Here is a 20462-nt window from a genome sequence, read left to right on the forward strand (position 1 = left end):
TAGGCTCTAGCCAGTTGTGACAAGAGGCTCTTATTTGTAAAGGAGGCAAAATGGAAAGTACCCAATTCATCTCCTAAATGGATATATGTGGAAAAGCAATAAAATAATAAAATGGGAATGAAAGGTATGGTATAGGTATTAAATGTTATTAATGGTAGCAGCAGAAATATAAGTAAACGGTACCTATAGACCAATTTTTAGAATCAATCTTATCACATCTTGACAGTTTTGGAGGTATATGAGAGAGAAATTAAATTTTCAAATGGAAATTAATATTTCAAGAATAAAATATATTAACTGAAAACTGTATTAAGTTATTAAATATGAAACATAGTAACTGAAAAGTAAGCATATTAAGTCAAATAAGTAATTGAAGTATTCACCAAAGAATTGATCACAATAAAGTTATAGACAAAAAAAATGAGGAAGAAAGAACCAAAAAGGGGGGGTAAGTGAGTAAAAAATAAGTTAAAGAAAAGCATGGAAGGAAGAGAGAATAGGTTAACTATACAATTTAATCAAATGTCAATGTAGCAGCTTTTATAGCAGCTACCTGTATGTTAGGCTCAAACTTCATGCTTCCAAATCCTCTTCAATCTGATAAGCATAGTCTTCTATATTTAAGACACAAAGCATCCTACTCCATTGCCAAGAAATCCATGACTCTTGCCAATATCTTTCTATGGTGAAACTTCTAGAAAAATAAAAATCTAGTAACTTCTGTGCCTTATTGCTACACAAACTATATTTAACATTTTTCTCAGGGACAAGATAGTATCCAAGATGATGACTGAGCAAAGATACTATTATACATGGTAGTGCTGTGTGCTAGAGTGGGTTTTGAATATGATGGTACAGTTGACTTTAGCTCTATTAAAGTTGAAAAAAGTCAATATTTCCATGTGTAAAGAACTCTCCTAAATCTTAAAAAGCTGAATATCCAATGAAATAGGAACCCAAAGAACCATATTTTAATAATAGTAAAACTCGTGACCAAGGATTCTTTCAAATTAATAAATACACCTAAGATCCCCAACCGGGTGACCGTTGAAGAAAAGAACATAGATAATCTGTTCACAGAATAGGTCAAACACAAATACATAACCAATAAATGTAGAGAAGGATGCTTGCCTATACAAACAATCCCACTACATAAAAATTTATGCAATTAAAGATCTACCAGGTTTCACGTTTTGCCCAGGAAATTAGCTGAAAAGTAACAGGGGCCCTACTCTAAACTCTAAAAAAGTGTGTTGAGACAGGCATGCCCCTCTGTAATAACATACACTGAAACATTTTTTCTGGAAAGAAGGTTGAAATATATGTCAACTGGACTTATAAATATGGATGTCATTAATCCAATGTTCTATTTACAGATACAGCTTCTACAGAAATAACAGAGGTATGGACAAGGATTTTTTACAATGATATACATCTCAGTCAAATTGTTATGTAAGGGGAGTGAGTAATGTGAGGTATGTATATATTCAGAGGATCTTGTTTTTCATGCTCAGTAAAAGCCCTCTTATCTGATTGGATTGGTATTTAGTTAGTGGGAAAAATGTTGGTTAAAGCAAAAAAAAAAAAAAAATTTTTTTTTTAATGACCCATACATTCTATTTTAGTTAGGATTCATTTTTGCTGCAAGCAACAGAAACACAAAATAACAGCAACCTAAACAAGATAGAAGGTTATTACTTTTTCAAGTGAAAAGTCTAGCAGTTGGTGATCCAGAGTTATTATGGCCCCCCAAAACATCCTGGGTGTAGATGCCTTCTTTATCTTCTTGTGTGGCCACCTATGACCTTTATTCCCAGTTTCAGTTCTAGCAATCATGCCTCCATTGCAAAAGCAAAGAAGAAAAGGAGGAAGATAAAGGTATACTCAAACCCGTGACGTTTTCCTAGAGCTGCACACACCATTCTCCTTTCATTCATCCTCAGAAATGCTGAGATGGTAACACTTAGCTAGCTACAAGGCTAATGGAAAACATTGACTACTCAGGCCAATCATGTGCCCAACTCAAAAAGCAGATTTTTTCATATTTATCTTTTCCTCAGACTATAATTATCCATGTGCACCACCCTGAACAGAGCTTTGCATACATTAGGTTTTCAGTAACCGACTGAATGGCTAATGCAGACACTAGACAATGTCCCCTTCACATGAAGTGACCTTTTTGGTTCAAACTTGATATAAACGTTCACAAAATTTGAAATTACTGAGCTCTGCCATCAAGGAAAATACTCTCTAATACCTGATCGAATATCAGTGGACAGTTAATATTGTAAATGCTACTGGGCCCAGGACCACACTGACAAATCCAGGTAATCAGGATTAACATTACATCTGCAAAGCAGGTAGCAAGTCATAGTACTCAGAGTCCTAGTATGCCATGGCATGATAAGAATTCTAGGAGGCCTTGGGTTCACTAGATATTGACTTAATTTAGAATATATGGACTATCAACCTATTTGATTGCCCTAAGGGATAGCTTAAGTCTAAGAAGTGCTGGTGATGCTCTCTGTTCCCTGGAATATACATCAAGGGCCATTTAAAAGACTGTAAAATCTTACCCGATTATCTCGATCTGCTAATTGGTATCTTCTTTTCTCTCCTGCCTCAAGCAATTTACCCTTATCTTTTTCAGCCCATAAGAGGATCTGTGTATTCTACATTCTTCAAGACCTGGAGCTTATCTATACATATAGATAAGGTAAATCTAGATCTAGATATTTTTAAACTCTTTAAGTTCATTTATTTATTTTGAAAGAGAGAAGGGAGGGGCAGAAAGAGAGGCAGAGAGAGAGAGAGAGAGAGAATCCCAAACAGGCTCTGCATTGTCATCACAGAGCCAGATGGGGGCTGGTATTCACAAACCATGAGACCATGACCTGAACTGAAACCAAGAGTCTGATGCTTAACTGACTGAGCCACCCAGGTACCTCTAGATATTCTTTTAAAACAGCTTCTCCTAACTAATCCTAAACTTTTCCAAATCCTTTTTTTTCTTCCCAATGAAAGAGTCTCCTTAGAACTCTGGACATAGTTTCGCTAATGTTGCATACATGCATGTCAGTTTGGAGGACTGTGAAAGAAACAACATGATGTTCTTCTTGTTTCTCCTTCCTTCTATTCTTCTTCTCCTTCTTCTCCTCCTCCTCCTCCTTCTATTTTTCTTCCCCCTCCTCCTCCTTCTCCTTCTTCTTCCCTTCTCCTTCTCCTTCTCCTTCTCCTTCTCCTTCTTATAACTTTCCCCATTGCCTTCCCTTAGATCCAACAATTAAATTACCTTTCATGGCTGCAAATTAGGTTCAACACCAAATATTTTCAGCCATATACTGTAAATGTTAGTAATAGAACACTGGCTCTTACAGAAGTACTCAGCACATATACAAACACAGTTGTCTTAAAAGAAGCACATCACAGTGTCTAGATTCTAGATTCTAGAAATATGAAGATATTCAAAAACCAAAACACTGTTTTCTTAAGGCCTCCTTCTTAAGAGACAAATATGCTTGTACTTTGTAAATGAACATATCATGGTCAACCAGAGATAATCAATAATGACTGCCATGTTCTCGAAAGGAAGGAAATAGACTTTTTTGTTCCTTTGTAAAAAATTGTCACTCTGCTGGGTTCTGCTCGTCAGCCTCTCCTTTAAGACTATAGTAGACACCAAGAGTAGATACCTACCTCATAATTATTTCCCTTTCTCTAAGAATGGTTCCTACATACGAGGTGACTTTGTCCATACTATATGGTCCTGTCGATTGGCCATGGTTGATTGGTTCAGTAAAGGCAGCCGACCCAAGCTTGGCTAATCAAAATCATTCTCTAGGATTTTTCAGACTATACTACCCAAAGGGTCTCAATATATCCCTGAGGGTGGAGGAAGCTCAGCAGCTATCCACGGCCATATATGCTGCTATATCATGCTACCTAAACCTGACTCTGTGCAATAATTTCCTGAAGAATGCAGTCAGATTTTTAAAATGGTTAGTCTTAATCAGAACTTCTTTTTCTTCTGCACCTATATATAATTCTCAGATAAGATGTACCCAAGGGGAGATTTTTCTAAGTGCATGTTGTTATAGTGCTAACATGCAATCTGTGTTATGTTGGTACCTAGGAAATTAGGTTCCCCTTAAGATTGCCTACTGGATTTTCCAGAAAGGTGAACTCATAGAAAACATATTGCATTATTCTTCTGGGAATGTTGGTCACATTATTTTTGTAGGACTCCCAGTTAGATGATTTTCTCATTTCTGGTATCTGCTTCAATCATACACCTCACTTCTTTTCTTATAAAAGCAAAATGAGACGTGGTAGGAAAAATAATGGCTGTTGTCTACTTGGCAATAGAGTACTTGGCCCATAGTAGATATTCAGTAAATGTTTGGTGAATGAAATAATTCAAGGTGAGTGTTACATCATATATACTATCAAATACATGAGGTATATCTATTAAACTATGTCCAATTAATATTAATATATCTATCATTCTATTAAGATTATATATTAATAGAAGTTGTACATCTAAATGAGAGCCATCAAATTCAAATTAGTCACCTTGACTAGGGTAGGCAGCCATTGCTCAAAACAAATTGAACTCTCTCAAAATCATTTTATACTATAGCATGCTTTGGAATAGCCTTACAACATTAGCAAATCTCTTGCTTTTAAAGTACATTTGATTTTTTTGTTGTTGCTGGGCTAATGATTTCGATCGACTTAAAAAAATCATCAGCATTAAAGAATTGTATTAGAGCTTGGAAATCATCTAATTAGTGATCAAGCCAGGAGATAACATTTTCTGTTCAGAATAAATAAAATATGACTAATTCTTTCAGTCGATTAATTTTAGACTATAACTTCTTTTAAGTAATGATCATCACCTGCTATGGGATGTGCCTAATCCTCCCAAGAAACCAGCAACATATTAGGCCCATTTTATTAATAATAATACTAAGATTCCGATACTGTATACGGTATAATAACTTTCTCAAGGCTAAACAGTCAGTAGAATATACCATTTAGACAAGTTTATCTTACTACCCCTCTGCCTGTATTGGTAGAGATCCTAAAAGCAAGTTTTCACAATGAGATGCTCCCTCCTCAGCTGCAGTTCATTGGATCATGGAAGGGTGGAGGTAAGTTGCTTGATCACCAAGCTAATCAAGTCTTGTACCTAGGGAAATTGGAATTGGGGTTGAGAGGGTCATTGTTTCTTTCTCTGAATTGGCCATGTAAATGACCAAACTGTGGTGTGACCCTTTTTTCCTGCCGTATTAATTCAAGAATCAGAGGTGGTTCACTCTTGAGGAGAGATATAGACTATTCTATCATCAGTTAAACTTGCTTTTCCACCCAGCAGAAGCGATGAGAAGGCTAAGTTGTAGAGAGAAGATAAAATACACTCACAGAGAGGAATGTAGATAAACCGCAGAGAGAGATTTTGAATGGCTCTCTGGGCCCTGGTTCTATTTCTTTCCTCATATCCAGCTGCATTTCTGTACTTAATTGGAAAATAGCCCTAGTGGTGTTGTACTACATTCTTCTTTTTGATGAAGCCAAAAGTAGTTATCAGTGGGTTTTGTCTGGTCATTTCTCTCCTCACACTTCTGGAAATAGTATACCTCTTCCTTGGGTGTCCTTTTCCTCTTCACTTTATATATTGGTAATGATCTGTCCATTTTGATACCCAGCCTACAGAGGGAAGGCACATGATCGAGGCCAAATTGGATACTGTAAATAGTTCTCTCCATGATTTGTTACAGATGACCACATGACTTAAGCCTGAATATTCAGATTACTTTCCTGTGATTTTTTTTTATATGAGCAAAATTTCCCTCCAGATGAAACACATCTGGTGTGTTTTCAAGTTGGAATGGTATAAATCTGAAGTATTTATTTATTTATTTATTTATTTATTTATATTATTTCAAGCGCTCTCTCTCTCTCTCTCTCTCTCAGGGATTTAACAATTAGAAAAATAGAATAATAACTTTCCTCCAATTTCTCTCACAAATGGTGAAGAGATTGAATGTATACATGCTAATAGCTTGGTATATTCTTACCTTAGATTATTTAATATTAGATTTAAATGAGATATATTAGTGGACACCTGGGTGGCTCAGTTGGTTAAGTATCCAACTTCAGCTCAAGTCATGATCTCACAGTTTGTGAGTTCAAGCCCTGCATTGGGCTCTGTGCTGACAGCTCAGAGCCTGGAACCTGATTTCAGATTCTGTGCCGCCCTCTTTGTCCGCTCCTCCCCTGCTCTCTGTCTCTCTCTGTCTCTCAAAAATAAAAATAAAACGTTGAAAAAAAATTGTAGTGAGATATATTAGTTATATAAAAGGTTATGGAATAACATTCCAAATCTATACTGTACATCTTACACTAAGGTATGCATACTGTGTTTCTGATTCTATAATGGTTGGGATAATCCTGGGTCAGGACTCTATCATGGAAAGTGGAGGTGGGGGGGTGATATATAAGCCTTTTACACAAAGCTTTTGAGGTTGTACTGGACAGACTATAGGTAACCAAAAAGAGGGAAGGTTTCTTAGCATTTTATTTATGGCCCTGCATGATCCTTACCATATCCACTCAGATTCTGTTCACAAGAACTCAGTCATATGGTGACACCCAACTGTAAAGGAGGTTGGCAAATATACTCTAGCTTTGGGTCCAGGAAGAAACCTATGTAAGTTTATAAGCAACTATGCAGCTCTTGCCATATACTCTTTTGGTGGTTCTGAAATAAAAAAAAATTGTGAAAGAATATGGAGAATTGTGTAGCCCAATCACTGCCAAATAATTGAAGTGATATTTAGGCTACATGACATGGTACAAAGAGCTCAGGATGTGAAATCAGAAGACTGTATTTTCAGTTTTGTTCTTACCACTGACTCACTCTGTACTGGGAATGTCACTTAATATTTCTAGGCTTTATTTTCCCTATCAGTAAAATTTGTATATTAAAATATCTGTCCTACCAGGGTTCTTGGGTGGCTCAGTCAGTTAAGTGTCTGAGTTTGGCTCAGGTCATGATCTCACAGTTTGTGAGTTCGAGCCCCACGTCAGGTTCTGTGCTGACAGCTCAGAGCCTGGAGCCACCTTCAGATTCTGTTTCTCCCTCTCTTGCTCTGCCCCTCCCCTGCTCATGCTCTGTCTTTCTCAAAAATAAACATTAAAGCAATTTTAAAAATATCTGTTCTACCTACACTACAAGTTTATTGTGGCTACCAAATTAAATATATTATAAATGTAGAGTGCTGTTCAAATGGAAGATCCTTCTTAGGACACACATACACACACACACACACAACTATGCTATTTGCACACATAGAATTCCATGTGTATACTCTACTTCCCATGTTTTCCCATGCTGTTTGACTCTCTCCTCTATAATGTAATAACCTCTTTCAGGGATGCTATGAAACACCTTACATTGTCCTTCTCCCTAGGACCAAAGTATTCATTTGCACAGCTGGAGGAATGTAGGCTGTTCACAAATGAGTCCCTCAAGTATTTCCCTCTCTCTGCTGAAGGGAGATGTCTTACTCAAGATTTTGTTCCCTCCCCAGAGGTCAACCTGTATTCAATACCTTCACAGGGGTATTTATAATAGGCCTATTTCCTATTTCATGATGATTCTGAAGGACCATCCCAGGTTCAGTGAGCCCCCACTGGAGTGCCTGAGGGCTCTACTGCTGTTCCACTTTTTCCTCTTAAGTCCTTCTCCCCTGCCCCTCCCCCCCCCACCTCCTCATGCCCACCCTGTATTTTTCCTGAGAGCACTCCTAGATACATCTCTTATTTGCAATCCTCTGTCTCAGAATCTGCTTCCCAGGACACTTGACCTAAGATAGGCTTCTCATTCCTATCCTTGACCTCGCTATAGTTTGTTCTCAGCATTCAGCCGGAGAGATGCTGTTAGAACTAAATGCTTGTATGTTTCCTAGAGTCACTATAAAAAAGTACCACAGAATGGGTGTCTTAAAACAACAGAAATTTGTTGTTTTACAGTTCTGCCAGAAGTTGGAGCTCAAGATGTCAGCAGAGCTATGCTCCTTCTGAGTGTCTGAATCAAATCTTCCCTTGCCTCTTCCTAGCTTCTGATGGTGGCCATCAATCCTTGTCATTTCTCGGTCTGCAGCTGCATTGCTCCAAACTCAACCTCCGTCATCACATGGCATTCTTCCTGGGTCTCTGTCTTTTCCTTTTCTTGTAAGGACACTGGACATACTGAATTAGGGCCCACCCTAATGACCTCCTCTTAATCTGATCAGATCTTCAAAGACCCTATTTCCAAATAAGGTCATATTCACAGGTATCTGGAGCTAGAACATCAGCATAACTTTTGAACATCAGCATTCAACTCATAACAGCAGTGCCCCAAATCCTCCACTTACTCTCTATATCACTCAGAGTAAACCTGGAGTGGCCTGCAAAGCACTATACAGTCTGTCCCCTGAAACCTGAATGGCCTGATCTTCCACTTCTCTCCTCTCCTAGAGATCACTTTCCTGCAGCCATAGTAGCCTCCTTGTTGCTTCCTCACTTGCCAGACACACCCCCATCTCAGGGCTTTGCATCTGCTTATCTGTTTACCTAGAATGTTTTTCACCTAGAGATCTCTGCACCACTCTTTACCTAACCTACTACTAATTTGTGCACAAATGTTGCTTCTCGGTGATGCTTCCTCTAACACTCTGTTTAAAATTACAAACAACCTTATCCCACACTCTATCGCCAACCATTTTTTCCCTCCATAGAACTTCTCACCTTTTTAAAAAAAATGTTTATTTATTTTTGACACAGAGAGAGTGAGAGACAGAGTGCGAGTGCAGTAGGGACAGAGAGAGGGAGACACAGAATCCTAAGCAGACACAGATTCCGAATCAGCTGTCAGTACAGAGCCCGATGCGGGGCTTGAACTCGGGAACTGCGAGATCATGATCTGAGCTGAAGACACTCAACTGACAGTCACCCAGATGCCCCATCTCACCTTCTAATATACCATGTAATTTACTTCTTCATTGAATTTATTATAATCTGCAGTATGACTTCTGTGGTCTCAAGGCAATTTTGCCTTAATGGCCTCTTCCTCCATTAAAAAATATTTATAATTGTATTTTATGGCTGCATTGATATAAAGAAAAATATGATCCAGGGTGGATGCATTATTGTAATATTCACATTTTTTCTGGTTTTAAAAGAAATTACAATTAAAACATTTTTGTGGGCCTCCAGAAGGATCCTGGGCATTAGGCCCCATGTATAATGGATAACTTGGCCCTGGGTTTATAACTGTTTCCCCATCAGAAGGTAGGCTTTTGGAGGACAAGGACTCTTGTCTATTTTACCAATTGATATTTCCCCAGCAAGTAAAACAGGGCCTGGCATATAGCAATGTTCAATAAATATTTGCTGAATATACAAGTGGCTAAAAATATCATTTTGATTTTCCATTAGTTTGCCATTCCCTTAGTGAAATAGGTTTGTGTGGCCTAACCTAGAATGTACTGTTATTTCCACTTGAATACTTAAAACTTCAAGAATAATTCTTTAAGAGCCTAAGCAATCTTTGAACTAACCATAGGACTCCAACTTTATACAACTCTTGGGAACCATGGGAGTGAGCAGAGGAGTTACTCTTCTGTATCTGTTCTTGGTGCTCTGCAAAGTTCTATGCTCTGTCTGGAAGTTATTACAAATACTATGAGGAACATTTTTTTGAACTTAAAAAAACTTCCTTAAACAATTATAAGAAAAAATCTTGCTAGCTTGAAATAAACCATAATATTGAAATATCTTCTAAGTAACAAAATAAGTCATGAAAATGCTTAAGATAATTTTATAAAACTAAACTAGTGTGGTTGCCATATTACAGAGATTCATTTTAATGAAAAAAAAGAAAAAAAAACTCCATGAAAATTGGTGGGTCTCAGGTGGTAGAGCAAGGATAAGAGAATGACTAAATTTGATTTGTATTTATTAGAAAAGGGGAGATCAGACCTTCAATTTGATTTGGGAAAACCGAAGTTAAACTTGCAGGGGTAAAATATAGCTTATTTTTTACTGAAGAATCTTGGTACTTATGAATTTCTTAGGATAAAATGTGGCCACTAAAACCTTTTTGAGAGGAAATGTTATTTCATGGGAGACGAAAATCATTACAGTGTTGCATACATTTAATAATATGAAGAATATTCTAATTACAGCTGATGAGGAACTTTCATGGTGGTTTTCTTACCCTTTCTGGAACTACTGTGAAACTTCCCATTTGTTCTACAGGCAGCAGTCTTATTTGTTTTTCTTGGAACTTGACTAACAGTCAATATTTAGGTATATATGTCTGTCCCCCATTAGACTGTTGGGGGAAGCATGAGCAGTTTATTTTAGTACATATATCACCCAGCATGATGCTTTTCATATTGAATAGATATTCAATGAATGAACTGTTGAATGTGAAATGATTTAACAACTATGGACATGGGGTGATTTTCTTAAGCTTGTTTTCATTACATAAATATTTAGGAAATTCTTTCCTTTGAAGGTTTCTTTTTTGCTACCTGACATGTATCTGTTTCATTTACCTGCTTAAGATATGGGGTCCCAACCCTGTCAGAGTAGGGCAGAAGATGGACCCATTATCTACTTATCTAATACTTGCCTGGAAACTTGCTGGGGACATTACATACATGATCTCACTTAATAATAACAACAACTTAGAGATATAGGAATTATATACTTCATATGATAAATTAAAAAAGGCCAGGGCTGACTAATACACTCAAGGTCAAACAGCCAATAAGTTAAAGGGTGAAATTCAGTCCTAAATCTGTCTAATACCAAAACTTACATTCTTTCTCACACGAACAAAAGATCAGCTCTACAAAGTAATATGACATTTAGGAATGGAGCATGCTTTTAAGGCAAGATATTGAAAGATAACATAATGAATTTTTATAAAGTAGCTTAAATTTTAATTCAGTAGCCACTACATTAAAATAAGAATTTTGAATCATAATGATCTGCCAGAGAGACCTATATGAAAATAATGAATACATTGCTAAGAAAAATGAAGACATTTACAGTGACAGATACTGGTCCATGGAATTTTATATCATTTTTACATCCGTATTTTGTCATGTCCAGGTCAATTGTGAAAATGATTCTACTACTTTTATATTCTTTGTGCTTCTTTACCTTTTGTGATGATTTATTTCTGCCTGTCTCCTTTAGTCTTATATGTCACATCTTCACTTGCATTGCTGATTTTTTTCTATCTTACTTCTATGAATTCATTACTTATCCAAAGTTTCTTTATATCTTCTTCTTCTTCTTCTTCTTCTTTTTTTTTTTTTTTTTGGTCCTCCTGAAAGAACTTATTACAATACTATCTGTGTGATTCAAAGAAGTCCCAGTGTAGACCCATGCAATGCTTCTTCTCAGATTTCAGAGCTAGGGAAATATCTCTTTCCTGATAATTTGGTTTTCTGCCTTATTAGCTATTGAGAGTGATGTATCCTATTATATTTCCCTTTTGCTTTGAATGCCTGAAAGATAAGCATTTGGTTTTGTGCACAATAGCAATAGTTTCCCTAGACTTCGTTGTCTGGGATGATTATTGTTCCCATCATTACTTGTCTGTTGTCATTGTTTAAATGATGTTACGGTTTTCTCATGTGTGACCTTAATCTGTAAGAGACCTCCCTTTCTTTTTGGAGGTAAGAAAAAGAGAAAAAGATGAGGAAAGAGACTGAAAGAGAGAGAGATGTGGGAAAATTAAACATTTCATCAGTTTTGCATCAAATTTGGTTCTGCCCTGTTTTCTCCAATTTAAGTTAATAATTTCTGTCTTGCTTTGTATGCAACTTCGAGTAGCTGGGACAACTGATTTACTCTTTTGTGCTTGACAACATGTGTTCATATCTCATGTCCTTTAGGAATGGAGCACTTCTTTATTTTGTCAAACTTTTTCTACAGCCTGTCTTTTTCCCAGATTGGAGCCTTCTTTCTGAATGCCAGATCTACACAGGAGGTCTTGTTATCCTTGGCCAGATAGCCCCAATTCTGAATATGAGCCTCTCTGTCCATCTGTCTGTTGCTATGTATATGTATGCACACACGCCTGTATGCACACATGTTTAACATACACACATATGCATGTTAATGATATTAAGAAAGTCTAATAGAAGGTGCCGGTGTGTATTTATATTAATGCTAAACACTGTCTGCGCTGTTTCTGTTATCTGTGCCATATTTTAGTTGGTTGGCTTTTGCCTTGCTATTTGCCTTTCAATGTCCCTTTTACAACACAGCATCTATGTCTACTTTGAGATTCATGCCCACCACTGCCAGCTTTAACACACAGCAGGATAATCTAGTTTCATTTTAAATTCTTTTATCTCTCTAAAAAGTTAGAAGGAAACATTGCTTTATAGCCCTTTAGTTTGGTTTGGACTTTGACGCTATGTTGATAGTAGATTAGGTCAGCCTGCCTGCATGTACCTACATATGTTTATATGTATATACTTACATTCTGCCATATCCAATAAAAAGAATATTCCGTTCTACAAATTAGTTGTGCCACTGACATATTGTCCTTCTCTGATTCAGTTCATCAGAACTTTACTGGATCTCTACCATGTACAAGGCACTACACTAGCTCCATAGTAACAAATACAAATAAGACGTGAAGTCTGTTCTTTATGGAGTCATGGTCCATGCTGGAGACAAAAATACCTATGATATAAGTGGAGAGAGATATGGGTCTTGACAGTGATTCAAATTTTGTGGCTGACATGTTTCCTAGTGGCACACTTCAGGGTTAGACCCAGGGACTTGTGTGAGTTGCAGAGCACTAGCTGTCACTGTCACCTGTTTCCCCATTTAAAAAAAAAAATTTAATGTTTATTTATTTTTGAGACAGAAAGAGACAGAGCATGAACAGGGGAGGGTCAGAGAGAGGGAGACAGAGAATCTTAAACAGGCTCTAGGCTCTGAGCTGTCAGCACAGAGCCCGACGCGGGGCTCGAACTCACGGACCGTGAGATCATGACCTGAGCCAAAGTCGGCCACTTAACCGACTGAGCCACCCAGGCGCCCCTTTTTTTTTATAGTGGTGGTAGTACTGGATTATTTTAGGAATAATCTTGAATTCAAACACATGTATGCTGGCATGTGAACCTGAATAGATTACTTACCCTGTCTATAGCTCATTTACCTGTTAATAATATGCAGTCATATGTATTTATTAAATGTATAAATATTGTCATATAATGTATGTGCCTGGCACAAAGTTGTCTTAGAGGATACGGTGGTGTATAAGACACGTAAGTTTCTGTTTCATGAAGATTAAATTTTAAAAGACAACCATACTGGCCCAACTGTAGTAATATAGAATTACATACACAATATATAGTTTACTAAAGCAATATTTTATGTAAGTATTATTGCATATTTGAAATATATTCAATATATTCTAGGTATTTATTTTTATTTATAGGTAATAAAAAGTGAACTATTTCTTGCATCATGCAGAAATCAAGATATCACAAAGTATTGCATATGTCATATGTATTTAATGTTTTATCTCAAGGTAGAGAATACAATATAGTAAGTGTTTGTGGCAACTTTCACTCAGTGCAGAGATGTCACTGCTTGATTTGACATTTCACTGATTCTTGAATCTGGCAGTTGAGATGAATACCAGAGTTCCTAACATGCTATGTTCTGGGTTTTAAATCACCTTCTGGCTCCTCTATTATTCTCTGAACTTAATAAAGACATTATGCCCATGTGTTTTCCAGATCTCATAAAGCGTAAGGCGGTGTAACCTAAAGTGCTGGAGGAAGGAGTCAGTAGATACCTTAGAATGGCCCCTTTCATCCTGATCACAAGGCGTGGGACATTAACATGGATCTATGCTCTTCTCCAGCAGCTGGACCCAGGGTAACTTCTGAGAAATGCTGACCTCTGCACTGACTTTATGCAGAGATGAAAGAAATATGTGTGCGTCTTAAAAGCAGTGATTAAAGATTTGTCGGACTTTCTACTATTCTTTCATCATTTACCCAAACCTATGAGTGTGACAAAGTGTATGTCATTAGAAGGCTTTTGTTAAAAAGTAACCACATGAGATACACGTGATGATGTGTGAAGGTTCCCCACCCCCAAAAAGGTTTGTTAAGAAGTTTCAAATACTAACTTTTAGATCATCGGTAACATTTTACATCAGAAAGACAGTGTTTCTGAATGTAGATATATTGGGCCTCAGTTTACTTGTCTGTAACTCAGGGCCAATAATAGAGGGTCCTTGTGATTATTAAATAAGTTAATAGGTATGAAGTGCTTTGAAAAATACGTGGCAATAGAAAGTGCCCCCCCACCCCAGACAGGATAAAGGTAAATAACTTCACCCAAGTCATGCTGCTTGTTACTAATTACCTACACTGCAAGAATTGATGTATGTTTCTTGACTTATAGTTTAGCAAGAAGTTGAGAAAGATACTATACAAGTGATGTTAATTTTATATGCTCACCGTGTTCAGCCACTGAGATTTTGGCATTCATCTCTTAGGCAGCCTGTGTTACTAGAACTATTACCCAAATTGTACTTAGAAGTGAGGAGAGGTGTAACAACAACAACAACAACAACAACAACAACAACAACAAAAGCCTAAAAGATATATCTCTTAGCTTGGTAAGACGTCAGTGGATGGCAAGAAAATTTGTGTAAGAGGCTAGAAAGATGGAGACCCAAGGTATACAGTGACAAAATATCTGGCAAGACCAGCTGCAAAATCCTGGAAAGTGAACTGTATGTTTACCAAATCTGCATCCATCAGAGTACCCGAATAAATTAATGAATGGGCAACGCCTCTACCCACCTGTTGTATTTTAAATGAGTGAAAAATGAAATTCTACTTTGTTGGTCATTAAAAATTTAGGTTCATATGTTATTGCAGGTAGTGCCACGTAAACTAATACAGTCTTTTGTGTAAACATCAATTCATTACTTTGGTCTTAATTTTTTCTATTTACCAAATACTTTCTTACTACAAGTTACTTGAATTTTGTGATGTTTTAATCCAAAATTATTTGAATTACTATTAATGAAGGGTACAATTAAGCACTTGCTTTTTGCCAGGTACTGTGCCAAAATATTTAAATAGTCTCACTGGCACTTTATAGTGTGACCCACGGCAGATGTACAATCTTTATTCCTTTTTACAGATGGGACAACTAAGGTTGAGAAAGCTTAAGTAACTTCGTTAAAGTTATAGGTGGTACATGAAAATGTTAGTCACTTAGGATAAAGTTATCCTGTTGGCACAGGATAAAGATGAGGTCGATGATACTCAAACTCGTGAGTGTGGATGACATATTTTAGAGACAGTATGTTGTATGGGAAATAAATAAAAGAAAAAAGAGGAGACAAGAGAAAAGAGCCTGGTGCAGTACTCGAGAAATAGCTAACTTTAAAACATGGGTGGAGTAAAAGAAGCTGTCAAATGAGAGTGATCAGAGAGTCTGAAAGGTAGGAAGAAAAATAGAAGAGTATGATTTCATGAAAACAAGGAAAATGAATGTTTCAAAGAGGGAATAATCAAGAGTGTTAAGTGTTGAAGAGAGGGCAAAGAAAAGGACCAAATGATGAGTTTCCTTTAGAATTATATGTGAAAACGTGACCTTGGCAAGAGCAGTGGAAGAGAAGGAGGTGAATCACACTTATGGTGCAATGAGCTGTAAGTGGAGGTAAGGAAATGAAGACAGGAAGTAGAGACAACATTTTGAAGAAGTTTGTGGAGAGAAAAGAAGTATAAGTTAGTAACTGGGGTGGACTGTGGTGTTGAATTTTGGGGTTTTCTTTGGGGGGGGTGTGGGGGAATGTATTGGGAAGAAATAGGAGAGGCTGATGATGTAGAATAGAGAACAGGTAATTGAGCAAACATGAACGTCTTCTGAGAAAGCCAGAAGAATACAATCCAATATGTGGGACAAAGATTTATATTTTAATTTGAGGAAAGGTGAAAAGGATAGAGGGTGATATAAGTAAGAAGAATTATTTTAGCTAGGGAAGTTAAGACATTTTTTTGCTGGTGTGTTCCATTTTCTCTCCAAAGAAGGATATAGTCAGGTGGCTGAGGATGAAGACTGTTGAAGGTTTGAAGAGCGTGGGCATGATTTTAAATATCTTCAAAAACTAGAAAGAGAGCTGCTAGTAAAATATAGACATAATAATACAGGTCTTCAGTTTGGAGGAGCCAAATGAGGTTGAAAGCTAAATGCATACAGATCAAAAGCACTAAAATTTTGCATACTCTTTGATCTACTATGTTTGGACTAGAAATTTATACTAAATGAGTAATTATAGATGTACCCAAGATATCACCATGAGGATATCCACAGTAGAATTGAGGATATTGAAAAACTGAAACTAACTTAAATACTCACTGATAAAATTATGGTACATTTGTAAGTAGAATATCATGAACCCATTAAAAATTGTGTTTTAGAGGGGTGCTTGGGTGGCTCTGTCATTTAAGTGTCCGACTCTTGATTTCAGCTCAGGTCATGATCTCATGGTTGGGTTCATGAGATCAAGCCCTGTATCAGGGTCAGTGCTGGGCATGCAGCCTACTTATGATTCTCTCTCTCCATTTGCTTTTCTCTGACCCTTTCAAAAGAAGTGTTTTAGAATATCTAACATCTAGAAATATGTTTGTAATATTCTAATGAAAAGTAGAGGCTGTAGAAAAGAATATTCAGTATGATTTTCCTTTTTATATAAAAATAGATGTACTTACTAATGCAAACAAAAAAAAAAGCAGTCTTAAAAGTGGTGACTTCTACATGATGGGATTACATGTGACTTTTTTTTTATTTTTTCTTGTGTATGTTTATATTTCTGTTATAAGCATTTATAATACCTATCATTAAAAATACCTAAATTTTTAGAGAATTTATTAAGGATTTAGTGAGAACCTAAAATATGACCTATGACATAGTACAGATACCCCAAACCATTGTTGTGGGGAATATTATTCCATGTGCTGTTAATAGGTATCTCTAGGGGCAAATACTCACATAGGTTTGGAAAGTTTTGTTTTAATTAAGATTTCATAAGCATGACATAATGTTATGAATACACAGAACTTCTAGTATGCTAATTTTCATTGGGAATCTTCTTTCCCAATTTTAGTTGCCACTGAACCCTTTTTGCATGAAATAAGGGTTATCAATCCCTAAGACTATACATGTTCTCTACATTGGGTGCCTTGTTGTCATGAGACTGGCAAGAGCAGGTACATGACATTTTATGGGTTGATGAAGATTGTCAGTTTTTCGAAATCCATCTTCAAGAGGGCACTACTCAATGTATAGAGTTTGATTTTTCTCATTTCAGAGATATCATTTTTTAGGTGACAGAACTTTTACACAGCTTCAGAAATGCAACCGTTGTGACTTTTAACCAATTTAAATCAATGAAACTGTGTGTATGGCGCTCATAAAAGTAGTTTCTGAGAGGTAGGCCAACCAGTCCTATGGAAAATAAAGATATATAAAATGTGCCAACATACAAGTTTAAAATCTAAGCTTTTTATTGACTGGATTCTGTCTTTATAGCATCAATGAGTACAAAATTAAGGCTTAATTATATATTTTATCTTTTTTGTAATCTTTTGATTTTATTTAAGATGCCTTATCTTGAACCTGTGAAGGTATATTTATCTTCTTTCTATTTATCCAAATGTATTTACCCTCCTTCTACTTATTCAACTATTCTACTTATAACCTACTTCTTATATTTTAAATGAACACATGCCAAAAATCCTATATAAATCACTAAGCAATGAGGGAACCAGTAAGATGTTACTACCAGTTTGCATAAGAATCCAAAGAGCTGTACCCATAAAGGCCTATGGTACATGTTCAAATAAATTTGCTTAATGCATGTACAACTGGCAAACTGGTTAATATCTACAGAGCAATAATCCACTAAACACAATTTGCACTTCGATGCTCGAGTATTATTCACATTACAGTTGACTCTTGGAACAATATAGGAGTTAGGGGTGCTGACAATCCCTAACTTCATGCAGTTGAAAATCCACATATAACTTTTGACTCCCCCCAAAACTTAACTACTATTGACCAGAAGCCTTACTGATAACATAAACAGTAGATTACCACATATTTTGTGCATTACATATATTATATCCACTATTCTTACAATAAAGTAAACAAGACAAAAGAAATGTTATTAAAATTATAAGGAAGAGAAAACACATTTATAGTACTATACTGAATGTATTGAAAAAATTCTTTGTGTAATGGGACCCATGCAGTTCAAACCCATATTGTTCAAGGGTCAACTGTATTTTGATATTCTACAATTTACAAAATTATAAAATAGGTTAAAGACAATGAATAGTACAAACCTGATAGAGTCAGATAACCTGGAAGGGTGTGTTCTAGATAACACAGTTTTCTTTTTTTTTTTTTTAATTTTTTTAATGTTTATTTATTTTTGACAGGGAGAGAGAGAGAGAGAGAGAGAAAGAGCATGAGCTGGGGAGGGGCAGAGAGAGGGAGACACAGAATCCAAAGCAGGCTCCAGGCTCTGAGCTGTCAGCATAGAGCCCGACACGGGGCTCGAACTCACAGACCAGGAGATTGTGACCTGACCTGAAGTCGGATGCTCAACCGACTGAGTCACCCAGGCGCCCCTAGACAGCACAGTTTTCTACTGAAAACAGTTGGCAATTTTTTTGATACCTTTGAAAGTCTTTCACAGTTTTCCCTGACAGTCTCTGCTTATCTTAAAATTGTGATAGTCACAAAGAAAGATTTTCTTTTTTTTCTTTTTTTAAATTAAAAAAAAATATTTATTTTTGAGAGAGAGAGAGAGACTCTCTCTCTGTAAGGGCAGAGACAGAGAGAAACAGAGAGAGCCTGATGGACTTGAACCCACAAACTGAGATCATGACCTGTACTGAAGTCAGATGTTAAACCAACTGAGCCACCCAGGAGCCCCAAGAAAGATTTTCTTGATTATGAAATAAGTCTGGTCTCACTAGGTTTGACTTGATTATTCGTATATGTACACTAAAAGTATGAATTTACCACAGAGGCCTTCTTAAACTTTTTACAAATCAAAAGCCATATAATATTTAACCATTACAAACAGCACAAGGTTAACTTCTTTCTGGAAAGTTTCATAAGTCAGTTCAAATTTGACTTATAAAAGCTTTTGTTACGTAATATCACAAGGTAACCAAATGAAGCTCATGATATTCCCTCCACTATATTTTACCTGAATTAGTTCTAAATTTGGGTGATTTTTCTCTCTTTTCATAGTGATCCAAATATCCAAACTTTCCTGACCTAATGGGAAGTACCCTTCCTTAGTACCTGCTAGGCTGGACCCTGAAAAACAGCCATCAGGCAATTTCCCCAGGAGGGCTCTATAAGCATTGTCTTCATAATAAAGTTAGCCTTTGTTTCTCAAAAGCATCTTGTCTGTCTGATGAAATAAGCATTGTTTTCAAATATGACATGACCATGATAAGACCATGGTTGTACAATCATTTTGTTCTATTAACATCTGGTAAAAAGAAAGACTTTCTTATCAAACCTATGTAAATAAGTATATTGCATAAAAAGTAAGGAGAAGTAGTAAGGATTTCTCAATTTGGTGATCAGTAAGAATTAGGTATCATTTAAGAGACTGCATTTCAATTTACCAAAATAGAGTTTACCGAATTGTTCTGGTTTTCAGATAGCTTAACAAATAGAAAAAAAACACAAACCTTTCTTACATATTCATGAAATAGAACAATAGTCCCTGCTTAAGCATTACATAAAAATTCCCCTCATCAGTTCATACAGTCCTAGAAATCCTGACATAGTCCACTGGCACAGTTGAAAAGTGGTCTAGATACCACCTCACTCTGGTCAGAGTGGCTAAAATGAACAACTCGGGAAACAACAGATGTTGTGGAGGATGTGGAGAACCAGGAACCCTCTTGCACCATTGATGGGAGTGCAAACTGGTGCAGCAGCTCTTGAAAACAGTGTGGAGGTTCCTCAAAAAATTAAAACTAGAACTACCCTACGACTCAGAAATAGCACTACTAGGAATTTATCCAAAGGATACAGAAGTGCTGATTCATAGATGCACATGCACCCCAATGTTTATAGCAGTACTATAAAAAATAGCCAAATTATGGAAAAAGCCCAAATGTCTATCAACTGATGAATGGGTAAAGAAGATGTGGTGTGTATGTGTGTATATATATATATATATATATAATGGAATACTGCTCGGCGATAAAAATGAATGAAATCTTGCCATTTGCAACGACGTGGATAGAACTTGAGGGTATTATGCTAAGTGAAATAAGTCAGTCAGAGAAAGACAGATATCATATGTTTTC

The 20462-nt window shown here is 36.5% G+C and overlaps 1 long non-coding RNA gene across 1 annotated transcript; it reads left to right on the plus strand.

Moving 5' to 3' along the window:
- The first annotated feature begins 1071 nt into the window (after positions 1-1071).
- On the plus strand, positions 1072-14991 carry LOC115511606. Its single transcript, XR_003968114.1, has 3 exons — positions 1072-1402; positions 2651-2716; positions 13830-14991. It is a non-coding gene; the product is annotated as an uncharacterized LOC115511606 (long non-coding RNA).
- Positions 14992-20462: the final 5471 nt, after the last annotated feature.

The sequence above is a fragment of the Lynx canadensis genome, chromosome B1, assembly GCF_007474595.2.
Source record: "Lynx canadensis isolate LIC74 chromosome B1, mLynCan4.pri.v2, whole genome shotgun sequence".
In the NCBI taxonomy this organism is placed as follows: domain Eukaryota; kingdom Metazoa; phylum Chordata; class Mammalia; order Carnivora; family Felidae; genus Lynx; species Lynx canadensis.